Here is a 10,559-nt window from a genome sequence, read left to right on the forward strand (position 1 = left end):
CCCATTCACCCCATGTTTGTCGGAGCCCCGGGAGCCGGGCATCGGGGGGACTGGGACGCTTCAACCAGGCAGCGCCCGTCCAGGCTCATGGTGACCACCGAGAAGACACCGCGGACCCCACTTCACCGCCCCGCAGAGTCTGGTGTTGGAGCTGCTCCCTGCAGGACCTTCAGCTGGAGACCAGGTGGAGAGCGCTGGGCAGGGGCAGCCCCCTCACACCCGAGGGGCTGGGGCTTGGAGCCTGGGGTGGCATCCTGAGCCCCCCAGTGCCTGCTCCCGGGGACAGCTGGAGGTAAAATGCCGGCCGGGTGAGGCCTCTCCCCTGTGATGGGAGGGCTGGAAGATAAGGCTTCAAAGGCATCTGCTAACGCACCTTTAGGAGCCGCCTGTCCCGCTGCTGTTTGTGTTACTGGATTGATAGATGGGGGTGTGGGCAGCGACCAGGCCCAGCAGCCCCACATCCCTGGCTGCCCGATAAATGGGTCACTTATTAATATGGCCCTGCAGAGAGGGCCCTCGGGGCGGGGCGGAGGGGGGGCGAGGCTGCCTTCTGTGATGTCTGCGGCCTGTCCCCACCCTCCCCACAGAAGGCTCTCGATGCTCTGACCAGGGAGGGCTTCCTGACGGCAGGGACTGTGTGCCCAGCCTGGGCCAGGCTGCAGCTGGGGCGGGGAGGAGCAGGTGTGGGCCTGGCCTGGGCAGTGGGAGGGAGAGGGGGCCCAGGGATATCCTGGGGGACAAGGGGAGGCACCCCTCAACCCGCCCTTCACGTGGCCTTCGCAGTAGGCACCCTGCTTTTGCTTATTTTTAAAATTACTTTTCTTGATAATGCCAGAACTGCGAAGGATCTGGCACCGTGCAGAGCACGAAGACGCTACGAGTGAGGCCAAAGTCTCCTTTCACCGTCACCCATCATCCCCTCCCGGGCGATCTCTGCTCGGGCCGCCCGTGTTCCCCGCCAGACCTCCCTCCGCGGAGCCACCTATCTGCCTGTGCGTTTTCACCGTCGCAAAGCGTACACTTCGGGGGGCGCGTTCCACTCACCAGCCAGTGAGCGTGTCACAGCTCTCGGTCCCCAGACACTTCTGTCACCCCGGAGGGAGGCCCCGCACTCAGCAGCTGCGGCTCCCTGTGCACAGCCCCCCACGGCGCTGCCTCCTCTGGACACTTCCTGTGCGTGGAACCTCGTCATCCTGGGTTTGGTTTCTGAGCATCACGGGTTTGGTTTCCCCGGGTGGCGGGGGTGCCCGTGCTTCGGTCCTTTTCAGGGCTGAGTACTACTCCGTCACGCACATGGGCCTCACGGTCTTCCTCCTTCATCTGCTGAGGGGACTGGGGCTGTCTCTACCTTCTGGCCACTGGGACAGCCCTGCAGCGAGGGTCCGTGCATGAGCTTTTGGATGAACACCTGTTCCAGGTCCCTCGGGCATCTCCTTGGCTTTGGAAGTGATGGGCCATCTGCTAACTCTCTGCTAACTGAGGAGCTGCCGGAGGCTTCGGAATTTAAAAAAACCCTCAGACGATTTAAGCAGGCAGCGAACAAGGGCCTCTGCTCGCCTTCAGGACCCCGGCGGTGGAGTCCTCAGGTGCCTGCCACAACCCGCTGTGGGGAAGCCTGGGGCAGAGGAGGAGCCAGCATGCAGGGACCTCAGGGGACAGAGCTCGGGGCTGGCACCTCTGCCTGGGCTGGATCACGGGGAGGAGAGTGGGCGCCGAAAGCTCAGTAATCAAGAAAAATAAGTCCTTTTAGGGTTTTCTTTAATTGGCATTTTTGTCGAGATCATTGTGGAGCCACATGCAGCCGTAAGAAATAATACAGGGAGATCCCGTGTGCCCTTGACTCCAAAAGTGTCACCCCACGGTGGTATGTTACCCACACTTGCGTGCGTGCACCTTTTAAGCTCTACTGGCTCTATCTCCCCCCCGGGTTCCCAGACCCGCCACCGAAGTCAGGACCGAGGACGTCCCCCACCTTCGTGACTTCGTCTGCCTCCCCCGGCCCCACCCCGCCCCTGGCGGCCCAGCTCCGCTCCCCGTTTCTGATCTACTACATACACGGCTCTCACCGTGCGTGACCTTCTGGGCTCGGCTTTTCTGTCCCAGAGGTCCTGCCACGTTGTCGCGTGTCCGTCCCCTAGTTTCTTCCTTGTGCTTGCTGAGCAGAGCTCCGGGGCGTGGACGGACCACCGCGTGGTGTCCTGTCCCCATCGATGGAGGGTCCACAGGAAGCGGTGGTGACGCGCGCGCACAGGTCCGCGTCTCCGCAATGTGTCCCCAAGGCACCATCCCTGGGTCCTCCGGCCGCTGTGCGTTTAGGTTTGAAAGAATTGGCAGTAGTTTGATGTAATATGTTAAAAGATTACAGTTAATAAAAAAATCCAAGGTGGTCAAAACACCAAAGCTTTAAGCAAAGACGGGACGAGGCTGGGGCTGCCGCGCATGCTCGGTGGTGCGGGTTTGGGCTGGAGGCCTGGGCGGCGAGCAGTGGGCTCGGCCTCAGTGTCCCCAGTGTAAGAGAATTTCTCCAACGGGAGGACACTCCCGTCCCGGGGCTTCCGGGTGTTGGCGCCTCTGAGTGAGCAGCTGCAGACCTCGCGTGCAGGTCTGTGTGTGGACACGGGTGGTCACCTCCTCAGGCGAACGCCAAGGAGCGCGACCGTCAGCTCACGCGGTAGGGCCGCGTCCGGTTCTGTAAGGTCCGCCCGGCCGTCCCCCCCGCGGCTGCTCCGCGTGCGTCCCCCGGCAGTGGCGCGAGTGTCTGTGGCCCCTCATCCTCCCGTGTGTGCTGGCGTCAGTGCCCTGGGTCTGGCCGTTCTGATAGGAGGGCGCTGGTGTCTCCCCGTTCTAAGCTGCCTTTCCCCGGTGACACCGGATGCGCGGCGTCCTCTCGTCTGCTCATTGGCCGTCGTGCGATCGTCTTTGGTGAGGTGTGCTCAGGTGTTTGCCCACTTTTTTAAATCAAGTTTTTCGTGTTCTTATTGTTGACTTTTAAGAGTTCTTTACGTAAACTGGAAAAGAGCCCCGTATCAGATAACGTCTTTTACAAATATTTTCCCTTGTCTGTGGCTTGTCTTCTCATCCTCCTGGATGAGAAGTGTCTTGCAGAGCGGATTTCAATTTTACTGAAGTCAAGGGTCTCAGTTATGGGTCATGACTTTGGTGTTGCATCTGAGAAGTCCTCGCCAGACCCGGGGTCGTCGCGGTTTTCCTGTCATCTCCTGGGAGTCTCGTAGCTCTGCATTTCGCATGGTTCCCCGGCACGTTTCGGGTTCACGTCTGCGGCGGGCGTGCGGTCCGCGTGTGGACTCCTTTCATTGCACGTGGACGCCAGTCGTCCCAGCCCCGTTTGTTGAGGAGCCCGTCCCTGCTCCACCGAGTCGCCTTTGCGCCTTTGTCGGAGCCGGGCTGGCTGGTTTGTGGGGTCTGTTTCTGGGCGTCCCGCGCTGTCCGCCGACCTGCGTGTCTGGTCCTTCGTCCGCACCGCGGCGTCTCGGTCACCGCGGCTTGCCCGTCAGTCCCGAAGTCGGTGGCGTCCGTGCCCAGACTTAGCTCTCCTCCTTCGATGCCGTGCTGGCCGTGCCGGGTCTTTGCCTCCTCTCCGTGTGAGCTTCGGCATCAGTCTGCCCATGCGCACGGGGCAGCGAGCTGGGGCTCTCATCGGGGCCGCGCTGGCTCTCCCACACCCTTCCAAAGCAGCCTCCGCTGACCGTGGGCAGGGGCTCTGGGGACAGACCCGCAGGTGCCCGGGGCATGTCCCACCTCTGCTTCCTTTTCGGGGCTCCTGAGTGCCTGTCCCCTGGTGGGTGCTGGGAGTAAACGAGAGAGCTACTTGCATGAGGCCCGGGCAGCGCCTGGCCCGCTGAGCCCGCCCACGCACGCTCTCTGACACTGTTTTTTTCACTGTCATTTTGGGGGTCAGCAGCTGGGGAAGGCTCAGACGCCCAGTCTGTCGGCCAAGGGGGACGTGGGCTCAGGGAGCCGGGCCGTCCGCGAAGGCCACCTGGTCGCCGGGCAGCGACGCTCCCCCCGAGGCCCTGTCCGGAGCAGGGCCAGCAGTTCTGGGCCTTCCAGCCTGACTCCGGGAAGTCGAAAACTTGTTTTTCTGCTTCCTTGTCCCCAGATATAAACAGCCCTGGCAGACCAATGGCAGTGCGCCTGGCCCTGTGTGTCTGTGCGGGACGGATTCCAGTTTCCTTGAGCTGTGGGATCGGGTGATGGCGTCATCGGGGCCGTGATGGCTGCCAGTCGGGAGGACTCGTCCGCCGTGGCAGGAGAGGCCGAGGGGCGAGGAGGCATCCGCGAGGGGGTGATCCCGGCCCCGAGCGCGGCTGTCTGTCGGCGCAGCACAGGTAATACAAGGTGTCTTCCTGCGTGCACGAGGAGGCTCCCAAACCAACAGGTGCCCGGCGCTTGCGGCCAGGAGTGGGAGGTGGGCGGGGCCCGGCCATGGCGCGTGCGTCGTGGAGACGTCCTAAGGTCGCTGTTTTATGAGAAACGAGAGTTGAAAGTATTACCAGTCAGACTTTGTGGCCAAAAAAAAAAGGTAAGTAATGAGAATGTGGGAAGGGAGATCGGGGTATCTGTCGCTGGTGGTCTCGGCGTCCTGGAGGGACACGATGAGGAGGTGGCTGCCCCCTGTGATGGACTTGTTGGCCTAGGGCGGCCCCTGTGTGGCCCCGGGGGCCAGCGCCACACCCCCCTGGTGCAGGCCCAGAAGGTGCAGCTGCAGGCTGAGGGCGTTGGGTGTCTGAATGGTCACGGGCTCAGGAGGGGGGCTCGCCGTGCGTCCTGGGCCGGGGGCACAGTGGGCAGCAACCGGCCTCCACCGAGCCCTGGCTCTGCCCAGCTCCGGGCCGGATGCTCCGATGACTTGCCATTTCCAGAGAAAGTTCTTCTGGCTCCAGGTGCGGGTCAGATGGTAACGCACTGAGGTGCAGGGTTTAAATCTTGACTTTATGGATCAGCAGCAAAGAGCAAATTAAGGGGCCGGAAGTTACTGTGGATGGTCGGGAGCCAGGGCGGCTTTCCTGGTGTCCCCAGCCCCAGATGTGGACTTGGTCACCCTGAGGTGACCGGAGGTGGGCGCTCGGGAGCCCTGGAAGACCAGCGAGGGATCTGTCAGGGCGGGTTGCTTTTCTCATCCACTGGGGCTGTCTCTCGTGGCCTTCCGCACAGCAGGTCTGCCGGTGGACGGTCCGTGTGCCTCGTGCCGCAGCTCCTCGGACTCGGGGAGGAGGGGACGGCCGCCTGTGTGCGCCCGCGGCCACTGCATGCTCGGGGTCTTGCAAACTTTTGCTGAGATGTTTTTACTTTGTTCTTTAATTAAAGTGAACGTCCCGTGGTCTAGAATTAGCCGTTTTAAAGCGAACATGCAGTGACATTCACGGTGACATGCTACCATTGCTGCTATCTAGTTCCGGAACGTTTTCGTCACCCCAGAAGGGGACCCCGTGTCTTGTAAGCACTCCCTCCCCAGCCCCCGCCCCCAGCAGTCTCTCTCTGTCTCGTGGGTCTGCCTGCCCTGGACGTGCCCACAAGCGGGACCCTGAGACAAGCCGTCTTCCCGTCTGGCTCGAGGGTGACCTCGAGAGGTCACCCGCCTGGTCGCGAGGGTCAGCACTTCGTTCCCTTCAACGGCTAATGCACTGTGACGCTCATCGAGTCCTCTGTGACGGACGCCGGGCTGTTCCCACCTGTGGCCGCCGTGACACCCGGGCTGCGAGTCTGAGTTCGTGGTTTCGATCGTTTGGGGACTTTGCTCGGGCTGGGGACACATGTCCCCCCCAGCTGTCGGAGCCTATATTGAATAGTAAAATAAGCACACGTAATCTGAGGCACTCAGTGTGACAGGCGTGGTGGGCGTGACAGGCCGTGTGACCCAGAGCACGGCCCGGGACTTTCCCCACACCTAGCAGGCTCCCGTGGCCCGTCCCCAGGCGACGCGCCCCTCCCACCCCGCGTTCTGCCGTGGCCGTGAGCGCGGCCTCTCCTGGAACTGTCTGTGCGGAGCCTCGGGGATGCGGCCGTGGCTCGCACACCGTCACCGTCCCCACAGGCCCCCCTCCTCACGGGTCCCCCACGTCGGGACGGACGGACCACACTGCTCCTGCTGGCCCGGCCGCGCCCTCCTCGCCCCGCGGGCAGCGCATCTTGGCCCGCGTCTCCTCGGCGCGTTTGAACTGAGTGAGCAGTCGTCGGTGCCTTTCTGTCCTGCTGGAAGGAACGACTCAGGAGGGCAGACGCCACGCTGTCACGTCCCCGAGGCCTGGGCTGTGCTGGTGCCTGCTTGGTCAGCCTGGCAGTGGCAAGGGAGCCAGTGCGAAGTGAGGGGCCCTCATGGTGGCCCCAGCTGGACTCCCCACCCTCTGAGTCTGAGCTCACCCCACCAGAGGATGCGCCACCCGGCCTCAGCGCCTGACAGGGCGCCAGGGAGCAAGCCAGGTGTTCAGCTGCAGAGAAAGGCGTCCGGTAGGATGTAAGTGGACACATCACAACCCAGGGAGCAAGCAGGACAGTGGACCCGCCCCGGTACTGGGCCGGCCAGCCCGGTCCAGTGACACCCTGCACACAGCGACACCCCTGCACAGTGACACCCCACACAGTGACACCCCACACGCTGGTGACACCCCACACAGTGACACCACACGCTGGGTGACACCCTACACAGTGACACCCCACATGCAGTGACATCCAACACGTGGTGACACCCCATCGTGGTGACACCCCCACACAGTGGCACCCCCACACAGAGGACGGGCCCTTGGCCCCTGCTTTAGAGGTGGAGGTGAGCACCACCTCTCTCCTTGAACCTGACACTGCTGGCCTGCTGGTGGCCTGGGGGACACTTGCCTGACCTCGGGAGGCAGTGGGCACTGTGGGGGCAGCGGGGGCCGGAGGAGGTGGGGCCGGCTCGGGGGCCCTGGTGGCCTAGGCTGAGGCCTGTGTGGTCCCGAGTCCTAGCTGCTTCCCCATAAACGATGGCGATGGCACTTCATAAACCTTCGTGAGCATGTGGAATGTTTGGCGTGGGATTCAGCTATTTTAGAACTAATAAACAGTTGTCGGTGTCACGGCCGGCCCAGAGCGGAGGCCCAGTGCTCCGGGGACGATCAAAGGCAGCGCCAGGACTGCGTCCTCGGGGGAGAGTCCCTCCTGGTCCTTCTGAAGCCTGGGCGCTGTACGTCGGCCGCCGGCGGGGGTCTGCGGTGGCGGGTGGTGGCCGTGGGCCTGGGGCCCAGAGGTGTGGCCCCTTTGCGGTGCAGGCTCCCCAGGGCTCAGCGACAGGCTTGGCGACGTTTCTAGGACTCAGAGGGCTGAGGTCTGTGCCAGTCCCCGCGGGGGCATCTGGGTGGGGTCTGTGCTGGCCGGTGAGCACGAGTGAGCTGCCCGGCCTCGGAGCCCACAGAGGCCACACCGCTGCCCCAGCGAGCTGATCCACGTGCCCCGTCCGCCCTCCACGCGTTCCTCCCTCCTTCATTCATTCCTCCATGCATTCATTCCTCCTTCATTCATTCCTCCATGCATTCATTCCTCCTTCATTAATTCCTCCACGCCTTCCTTCCTCCACACATCGCCCTTGCGCCCCATTGTTCAGGCCAGTGTGAGCATGGCAACAGGGTGAAGACCCCATTATCTACTTTCTGGAACCTGGAGTCAGCCAGGGCCCTGGGGAAGCCACTGCCCCTCAAGGGGAGTGGGACACACATTAAACATCTTCTGTCCTGGGATGGCCTTGGACACGTCATCCCACTGCCCACTTCTCAAAGAGGCAGACCCAGGAGGGGATTAGGGGCCCTCCCGCCATCAGCCAGGCCCCCGGCAGCCCTGGGTCTGCTGTTCTCATGGGAAAACGTGAGTCTCCCCTCCCTCGGCTGCTGGCTCCCCACCAGGTCCCATCACCCTGCCCCCTGGGGGCATCAGCAGACACCTCTGCCTAGCAGCAGAGCCTGGCACAAACCCCACCGGCCTGGGTGGCCAGGCCGCCCTGGGGCGTCTGCTGGGCGGCTGCATGGAAAACCCACCCCATCTGTCACTGACGGGGGGTGCAGTGCTTGTGGGCCTGGGGTTCTGTCCACGGGGGCCTCATCTGCAGACTCTGGCTCAGCCTTCCTGTGTGGGGTAGGAACTAAGCACAGGGGCCTCGACAGTCGCAGTCTGGCCTGGAAAGGCTGCCAGGCTGTTCCCTCCCCTCCTCTCCTATCCCTGGGGGGTGGCGGGGGCGGGGGGGCGTGGGAGGGAACCGGGGGCCATCTCCCGCCCCCAGGCTTTGTCCCACCTGCTCCTTGGAGACAGGTGTGGCCCTCACGCCCCTCCCCCAAGCCACAACTCGTCTCCTGCAGACGTGCAGGGCACAGCCCGTGGCCTGGGTCACAGCACGCTCGTCCATGTGGTCACTCGTTCCAGCCCCGTGGAGCTGTCTGCCTGCACTGTCCCACACAGTGGCTCCGGGTCACACGTGGCTGCCGAGGACGCGCTGGTTCCAGCTGAGCTGCTCGGTCAGTGTGACATGCCCACCGATCGCGAAGACCCAGCTCCGAGGCGAGACGGTCACCGCGTTAGCACTTTCAGGGGCGATCGTGCCCCGAGATGCTAACGTTTTGGATACACGGGGTTAAAATGTATCATTAAAATGAATTGCACTGGCGTCCTGCTACTTTCTTAACCTGGCCACCAGCACATCGAAATTACGCCTGGTCGGCCGGCAGACATGCACCACGTGAGCAGATGACGAGGACATTTCGGGTGACAATACTGGCCGTGGTGGAAGTGAGCAGGGCGCTGTGTAGAGAGGGGGGTGGGGACACCATGCTTGTTCCTGCCCCTCGAGTCCTGCCTGCCTGCTCAGACCCCCTCGAGTGGAGTGAGCAGAGCCTTGGGGCTATCGCTGACCCACACGGGCCCAGCCGGCCGCGGGGCCCTGCCTCCCAGTCCCTCGCCTGCTGGATGGGGAGGAGGCCGCCGTCTGGCCACCTAGCCAGGCTGCGAGCAGCTGAGGAGAGCCAGGGCCGAGAGGTCGTGCACTTGGCTTAAAAGGATCCAGGCCCCTGCGGGGGACGGGCGGCGGCCGGGCTCTGGACATGGCCCGTAGAAGACTGCTTGGGAGAAGCTTCCAGGAGGCAGGGTGGGGCTGGGAGGCTGGGCAACGAGGTTCCAGAGTCCGTCCCCACCGCTGGCAAGGGGCAGGCCCCCCCGTGCCGTCCATCCCTGTGCTGGGGCCCCGTCAGTCTCCAGGCCTCCTGGGAGGTGGGCCTTGGCTCCCGCTGGCTCAGGCCGTCCCCTGGCGAAGGAGCTGACGAGCCACCGCTCAGGGCCGCCTCCTCCTGCACGCCCTCCCAGCCCCCACGCTCCTAAGGCTTGCGCCCGGGCTGCCCCTGGGGAGGGGCCCAGAGGGGAAGCAGAAGAGCAGGACTCCTCGGCACAGCCCAGCACCTTGGGGGGACTCGGCTGCTCCCCTCGAATCTGGGCTCGGGCAGTGGGAGTGATGTGTGCGGCTCTGCCCTGGGAGGAGGGCCTGCCGCTGGGCTCGACCCCTCGCCGGCCGGCCCTGCTCCAGCGTCCTTCCTGGGATGTAGTTGGTGTCTCAAGCAGATGCTATCTGCTTGCTTCTCCGTTGCAACCTCCCCTGGCCGGAGTCCCCGCCCGGTGCCCGCCTGCCCAGCCCGGCAGCCTCGGAAGGTCCCGGGGCCCAGCGTCCCCCCCACTGGGTGCCGCCTGCCGACCGAGCCTTCCTTTCATCGGATGCCGCCCTGTGGTTTATGGCTGTTCTTCTTTTCTGGGACCTTTGCACTGGGATTCCCATGCACCCCGCATATGGCAGATGTCCCCAAGGCCATTAACCCTTGGTTGCCCTGCCCAACGTGGGACGTGGCCACCCCTTCCTGACCACCCAGCTGCTCTTCACTGTCCCACTCCGAGGGCCAGGGCCTGGGACTGAGGATGAGGCCGGGGCCTTGTGTGGGGACCAGGTCTCAGGCTTTGCAGACAGCATAGGTGGGGCCGAGCTGCCGGCAGGGTGCTGGGGACCAGCCTGTGAGCAGCCCCTGCCTGGCGGGGCAGGCGCCCGGGCCTGGGCTGTGGTGTGAGCTGGTGTCAGGGGAGGGCTGGCTCGTGGCCTGGACCTTACAACCACCTCCCTGTCCTGCTCAGGACATCGGTGCCCACGTGGCCCAGGGGAGTCACAGCCCAGTCCCATCAGTGGGTCATGGGTGCCCCTCCCCCGGGCCGGGGCTAGGAACCCAGGACGGCACCAGCCAGATGGGACCCAGCAGACCACGGCACCTGGAACGCCGTCCACTCCAGGCCCCAGGTGGAGAGAACAGGCCTGTGCTCCTGCACTGTGGACGCGGTGCCTGGTGCCGGGTGGCGCTCGGTGGGGGCGGGGCAGCGGGCAGGGCTGCGAGCATCATCTCAGAGCATCAGAGACCATGAAGCGCCTTCCCAAAGTCCTCGCAGCTCTCCCAAGGGATGCAGGGCTCCCCAACCTCCCCACCCTGCAGAGCGAGCTCTGGGTCCGCGTCTGGGGGAGTGGGCCGCCCCGTGCCAGGACCTGCGAATCCAGA

This window comes from Pteropus medius, unplaced genomic scaffold (assembly GCF_902729225.1).
Source record: "Pteropus medius unplaced genomic scaffold, Ma_sr-lr_union100, whole genome shotgun sequence".
NCBI classification, from domain to species: domain Eukaryota; kingdom Metazoa; phylum Chordata; class Mammalia; order Chiroptera; family Pteropodidae; genus Pteropus; species Pteropus medius.